Here is a 7,829-nt window from a genome sequence, read left to right as displayed (position 1 = left end):
CAACATCTTTTTTTTTCAGGTTTTTATTTAAATTCTAGGCAGTTAACATAGAGTCCAATATGGGTCTTAGGACTCGAATTCAGTGTTTCATCAGGTGTATCAGTCAGTGATCACCATAAGAAGTGTCTTCTAATACTCATCACCCATCTATCCCATCCCTCACCCACCTCCATCAACCCTCAGGTTGTTTTTTTTAGTGTTGTATCTCTTACAGTTTTTTACCCCTCTCTCTTCTTTGCCCTGCCATATATGCATCTGTGTTTTTTTATAAAATTGCCCACAAGTGAAATCATATGTTGTCTTTCTCTGACTGACTTATTTCACTTAGCCTAATATACTCTAGCTTATCCACGTGATAGATGCAATCCACATCATTGCAAATTGCAAGATTTCATTCTTTTTTGTTGGGTGAGTAATATTCCTATATTATATTTTATTTTTATAAAATATATATAATATATAATATATAATATATATATAATATATTATATAATATACCATATATATGCGTATATTATAATATACCACATATATACCAGCATACCATAGATATATATACATATATATATATGTGTGTATATATACACACATATATGTGCATACATATATAATATACCACATCTTCTTTATTCATTCATCAGTGGATGGACACACGGATTGCTTCCATATCATGAGTATTTTAAAGTATGCTACTCTAACCATAAGGGTGCATGTATCCCTTTTAATTAGTGTTTTGGTATTCTCTGGGTAAATACCCAGTAGTACAATTGCTGGATCATAGGGTATTTCTATTTCTTGTTTTTTTAATTTTTTTTTATTTTTTAATATATGAAATTTACTGTCAGATTGGTTTCCATACAACACCCAGTGCTCATCCCAAAAGGTGCCCTCCTCAATACCCATCACCCACCTTGCCCTCCCTCCCACCCCCCATCAACCCTCAGTTTGTTCTCAGTTTTTAACAGTCTCTTATGCTTTGGTTCTCTCCCACTCTAACCTCTTTTTTTTTTTCCTTCCCCTCCCCCATGGGTTTCTGTTATGTTTCTCAGGATCCACATAAGAGTGAAACCATATGGTATCTGTCTTTCTCTGTATGGCTTATTTCACTTAGCATCACACTCTCCAGTTCCATCCACGTTGCTACAAAAGGCCATATTCAGGGTATTTCTATTTCTAACTTTTTTGAGGAACCTCCATACTGTTTTCCAGAGTGGCTGCACCAGTTTGCATTCCCAGCAACAATACAAGTGGTATCCTTTTCCTCTATATTCTTGCCAGCACCTATTGTTTCTTGTGTTGTTGATTTTAGCCATTATGACAGGTGTGAGGTCATGTGTCATTGCAGTTTTGATTTGTGTTTCCCTGATGGTGATAATAAATCTCTTTTCATGTGTCTTTTGGCCATCTGGATGTCTTCTTTGGGCAAATGTCTGTTCATTTTGTCTGCCTATTTTTAATTGGATTAATTTGGGGGGGAGGTGTTGAGTTTTAGAAATTCTTTTTTTTTTATTTAAATTTTTTTTTCCCAACGTTTTTTTTATTTATTTTTGGGACAGAGAGAGACAGAGCATGAACGGGGGAGGGGCAGAGAGAGAGGGAGACACAGAATCGGAAGCAGGCTCCAGGCTCCGAGCCATCAGCCCAGAGCCTGATGCGGGGCTCGAACTCACGGACCGTGAGATCGTGACCTGGCTGAAGTCGGACGCTTAACCGACTGCGCCACCCAGGCGCCCCATAGAAATTCTTTATATATTTTGGATACTAATCCTTTATCAGATATATCATTTGTAAATATCTTCTTCCATTCAGTAGATTACCTTTTAGTTCTGTTGATTGTTTCCTTCACGATGCAGAATCTTTTTATTTTGACGTATTCCCAATGGTTTATTTCTGCTTTTGTTTTCCTTGCCTCATGAGACATACTTAGAGAAAAGTTGATAAGTCCTATGTCAAAGAGATTACTTCCTGTTTTCTCTTCTACTGTATTTATACTCTTAGGTCTCACTTTAGGTCTTTAATTCATTTTTTTAAGATTTTATTTTTAAGTAATCTCTACACATAATGTGGGGCTTGAGTTTATAACCCCAAGATCAAAAGTTGCATTCTATATCTGAGCTAGCCAGGCACCCCATCATTAATCCATTTTGAATTTATTTTTGTATATGCTGTAAGAAAGAGGTCAATTTCATTCTTTTGCATGTTGCTGTTCAGTTTTCCTAACACAATCTGTTGAAGAGACTGTTCTTTTACCACTGGAAGCTCTTTCCTGCTTTGTCAAAGATTAATTGATTGTATAATTTTGGGTTTATTTCTGAGTTTTTTATTCTTTTACTTTGATATGCGTCTATTTTTGTGACAGTCCCATACTCTTTTGATTACGACAGCTTTGTGATATAATTTGTGGTCTGGAATTGTGATGCCTCCAGTTTTGCTTTTCTTTGTCCACATCACTTTGGCTATTCGAGACCTTTTGTGCTTACATACAAATTTTAGAATTGTTTGTTCTAGTTCTATGTATAATGTTTTTGATATTTTGGTAGAGATTCTGTTAAGTTTGTAGATTGCTTTGTGTAGTATAGACATTTTAACAGTATTTGTTCTTCCCATCCTTAGGCATGGGATGTCTTTCCATTTCTTTGTTTTTCCTTCAACTTCTTTCATCAGTGTTTTATAGTGTGCAGAGTACATATCTGTCTCCTCTTTGGTTAGGTTTATTTCCAGGTATCTTACTATTTTGGGTGCAGTTGTAATGGGATAATTTTCTTAATTTCTGTTTATACTGCTTCATTATTAATGTATAGAAATGCAATGTATTTCTTTACATTGATTTTGTATCTTGTGACTTTACTGAATTCATTTATCAGTTTTTGCACTTTTTTGGTAGAATCTTTCAGGTTATCTATATATAGTATCATGTTATCTGCAAATAGTGAAAGTTTTACTTCTTCCTTTCTGATTTGGATGGCTTTTATTTCTTTTTTTGTCTGAATGCTGTAGCTAGGACTTCCAGCACTATATTGAATAAAAGTGGTGACAATGACGCAGCATGTGGAGCTGAACTTGGGGAGTGAGAAGCCATGAAACGTAGGGAACCACCTTTGTGGGCAGAGAGAGGACAGAGACTGGGGAGGGGTGGAGAATACAGGAAAACACATCCCTCCGCAAAAGCAGCCAGAGAGAAAGTGGAGAATTGGACACACCCACAGGGACAAAACTCAAAAGAGAGAAAGGAGAAAGGAGAGGGTTTAAATTCCATTAAGACTGTAAACAAGGGGAGTGCAAATGCTGCAACTCCACAGCTTGATACCTGGCAGTGCTCTGGTGGGAAGGACGAATCACCAGGAACAGAGTGGGGTCCACGAGGTTCTCAGGCCACACAGGGAAAGCAGTTCCACTGCTGGAAGGACATTTGGTACAGACACTGTAGAAGCCACCTGGTCCCAGAAGACCCCAGAAGGTGGCCACATTCACTGGTGCTGGGCAAGGCAGTTACGGGTGAAGCCTGGTGCCAGATGTGTATTGTGATTTACCATAATCCCTGAAACACTGTTGCTACACTGTCTCGTGAACATTTTCTGGGGCAGGCTGGCACCTGGCCGCAGTCTTGGGACACTGGCAGCAGCAGGGTCCAGCAGCGTTCCTGGGTGCAGCTGATATTCAGCCATTGCTCATTCAGCCATTGCTTGGTGAGACCCTCCCACAGAGGGACATAATGGGTCAAAGCCACAGTCCTTCAGAAGTAAGGGGCTGGGGAAAACAGCCACATCTGAGACCAAACTTGGGAGAGAGGTATTGCCTGGGACCTGGTCACAGAGAGTGAAAAAGCAGGGAGTGGACAAGAGCTGAAAACAGGATGGGTGCGTGATTGCTGATCCTGGAGAACAGACTGGGTAGCTGGGTGGTGCCATTTTCAACGCTCCCACACATGCGCATACACACCTAGGAGCTATGCAACAATCCACCCTGGTAGGATAGCAGCACCATCTATTGGAGAATGGAGCTGTTACACTGAGCCCCACCCAACTGGGCCAACTTTGCTCTTCAAGAACACAAGTCTCACCACCGGCTTAGTTTATGGACTATAATGCGCTACCTAGACTGACTTCTAGGGGAAAATGAGGCAATTTCAGTCCTACTTCAATCTGTTAGCAGGTTCATCTATTCAATTTTCTTTCTTTTTTTTTCTTTTTCTCTTCTACAATTCTTTTCTTTTTCTTGAATACATAAAGAGGAAAAATTCATTTTTATTTTCAGATATTATTAAAAATATCTATCTTTAATTTTTATTACTATATTTTTTACTTTTGTGTAATTTTTTTCAAATTCTACTTTACTTCCAAAATTTTATTTTAGTCTACTTCAGTATATTCACCTTTTCAAATTTTCAAACAATGTCCTTTTTTTTTCTTTCTATTTCCTTTGTTCTCTTTTTCAATTCTTTTCATTTTCTTGAGTGCAGGAGTAAAACTTCATTTTTACTTTCAATCTCTATTTAAAATAGTTTTACTAATTTTTATTATTACATTTTTTGATTTTATGTAAATTTTTTCAAAATCTATTTTACTTCCATCATTTTATTTTAGTCTACTACAGTGTATTTACTTTTCAAATTTTAAAAATTTTCAAAATTTCAAAAATTTTCTTTTTTTATCTTTTTGCTCCTTTTTTCTTTTCTTTTTTCTTAAATAGAGTAAACAAAAAATCATATTTATTTTTAATTTTTATTAAAATATTTTTTAAAATTTTTTTCTACTATATTTTTTACTTTTGTGAATATTTTTTTCAAATTCTATCTTACCCCCATCATCTCATTTTATTCTACTTCAATGTATTCATTTTTTCAAACTCACAAACTATTTCCATTTTTTTCTTTTTTTCTCCCCCCTTTTTTTCTCTAATCTGTCAAACTGCTTTCAACACTCAGACCCAAACACACATAGGATCTAGCATCATCAATTCGATTTGTGTGTGTGTGTGTGTGTTTAATTTTAAATTTTAATGTTGTATTATTTTAATTTTTTATCTCAATTTTTCTACCTCATTAATTTCTTTTCTCCCTTCAAAATGACAAAACGAAGGAATACACCACAAAAGAAAGAGCAAGAAGAAATGAGAGCCAGGGATTTAACCAACACAGATACAAAAAAGATGTCTGAACCAGAATTTAGAATCACGATAAAAAGAATACTAGCTTCAGTCAAAAATATATTAGAATCCCTTTCTGAAGAGATAGAAGAAGTAAAAACTAGCCAGAATAAAATTAAAAATGCTATAATTGAGCTGCAAACACAGATGGATGCAGCAGAGCAAATATGGATGAGGCAGAACAGAGAATCAGTGATATAGAGAACAAATTTATAGAGATTAATGAAGCAGAAAAAAAGAGGGAGATTAAGGAAAAAGAGAAATATTTAAGAATTAGATAACTCAGTGACTCAATAAAAAGGAATAACATCAGAATCATAGAGGTCCCAGGAGAGGAAGAGAGAGAAATAGGGGTAGAAGGGTTACATGAGCAAATCATAGGGGAAAACTTTCCTAATCTGGGGAAAGACACAGACATCAAAATCCAGGAAGCACAGAGGACCCCCATTAGAGTCAACAAAAACTGACCATCAACAAGGCATATCATAGTCAAATTCACAAAATACTTAGGCAAGGAGAGAATCATGAAGGCAGCAAGGAAAAAAAAAAAGTCCCTAACCTACAAGGGGAGACAGATCAGGTTTGCAGCAGACCTATCCACAGAAACTTGGCAGGCCAGAAAGGAGTGGTGAGATATATTCAGTGTGCTGAGTCAGAAAAATACGCAGCCAAGAATGCTTTATCCGTCAAGGCTGTCATTCAAAATAGAAGGAGAGATAAAATGTTTCCAGACCAAAAAATAAATAAATAAAGGAGTTTGTGACCACTAAATCAGCCCTGCAAGAAATTTTAAGGGGGACTTTCTGAGGGGAGAAAAGATGGGGAAAAATTATATATATATATATATATATATATATATATATATATATACCAAAAGCAACAATGATTAGAAAGGACCAGAACACCACCAGAAACTCCAATTCTACAAGCATCATAATTGCAATAAACTCATATCTTTCAGTACTCACTCTAAACATCAATGGACTTAATGCTCCAATAAAAAGTCATAGGGTAAGAGAATGGATAAGAAAACAAGACCTATCTATATGCTATTTATAAGAGACCCACTTTAGACCTAAAGACACCTTCAGATTGAAAATAAGGGGATGGAGAACCATTTATCATGCTAATTGTCAACAAAAGAAAGCCGGAGTAGCCATACTTATATCAGAAAATCTAGACTTTAAAATAAAGATGGTATCAAGAGATGCAGAAGGGCATTATATCATAATCAAGGGGTCTATAGACCAAGAAGACCTAACAATTGTAAACATTTATGCACCAAATGTGAGAGTACCCAAATATATAAATCAATTAATCACAAACATAAAGAAACTCATCGGTAGTCATACCATAATAGTAGGAGACTTCAACACCCCACTCACAGCAATGGACAGATCATCTAATCAAAACATCAACAAAGAAACAATGGCTTTGAATGACACACTGGACCAGATGGACATTACAGATATATTCAGAACATTTCATCCTAAAGCAACAGAATATACATTCTTCTCCAGTGTACATGGAACATTCTCCAGAATAGACCATATGTTGGGACACAAATCAGCCCTAAGCAAGTACAAAAACATCGAGATCATATCACACATATTTTCAGAACACAACACTATGAAACACGAAATCAACCACAAGAAAAAATTTGGAAAGGTAACAACTACTTGGGGAATGAAGAACATCCTATTAAAGAATGAAAGGGCTAACCAAGCAGTTAAAGAGGAAATTAAGAAGTATATGGAAGTCAATAAAAATGATAACACCACAACCCAAAACCTCTGGGATGCAGCAAAGGTGGTCATAAGAGGAAAGTATATAGCAATTCAGGCCTTCTTAAGGAAGGAAGAAAGATCTCAGATATACAAGTTAACCTTATGCCTTAAGGAGCTGGAAAAAGAACAGCAAATAAAACCCAAAACCAGCAGAAAACAGGAAATAATAAAGATTAGAGCAGAAATTAATGGTATATAAACCAAAAAACAGTAAAATAGATCAATGAAACCAGAGGCTGGTTCTTTGAAAGAATTAACAAGATTGATAAACCACTAGCCAGTTTGATCAAGAAGGAAAAGGAAAGGACCCAAGTAAATAAAATCAAGAATGAAAGAGGAGAGATCACAACCAGCACAACAGAAATAAAAACAATAAAAAGAGAATATCATGAGCAATTATATGCCAATAAAATTGGTAATCTGGAAGAAATGGACAAATTCCTAGAAACATATACACTACCAAAACTGAAAGAGGAAGAAATAGAAAATTTGAACAGACCCATAACCAGAAAGGATATCGAATTAGTAATAAAAAAATCTGCCAAAAAAAAAAACCAAAAAAAAACACACAAGAGTCCGGGCCAGATGGCTTTCCAGGGCAATTCTACCAAACATTTAAGGAAGAGTTAACACCTATTCTCTTGAAACTGTTCCAAAAAATATAAATGGAAGGAACACTTCCAAACACTTTCTATAATGCCAGCATTACCCTGATTCCAAAATGAGACAGACACCACAGTGTAAAGGAGAAATATAGACCAATTTCCCTGATAAAAATGGATGAGAAAATCCTCAACAAGATATTAGCCAACTGGATCGAACAATACATTAAAAAAAATTATTCACCACGACCAAGAGGGATTTATACCTGGGATATAGGGCTGGTTCAATATCCAC

The sequence above is a fragment of the Neofelis nebulosa genome, chromosome X (assembly GCF_028018385.1).
Source record: "Neofelis nebulosa isolate mNeoNeb1 chromosome X, mNeoNeb1.pri, whole genome shotgun sequence".
NCBI classification, from domain to species: domain Eukaryota; kingdom Metazoa; phylum Chordata; class Mammalia; order Carnivora; family Felidae; genus Neofelis; species Neofelis nebulosa.
This window is presented reverse-complemented; position numbering follows the sequence as displayed.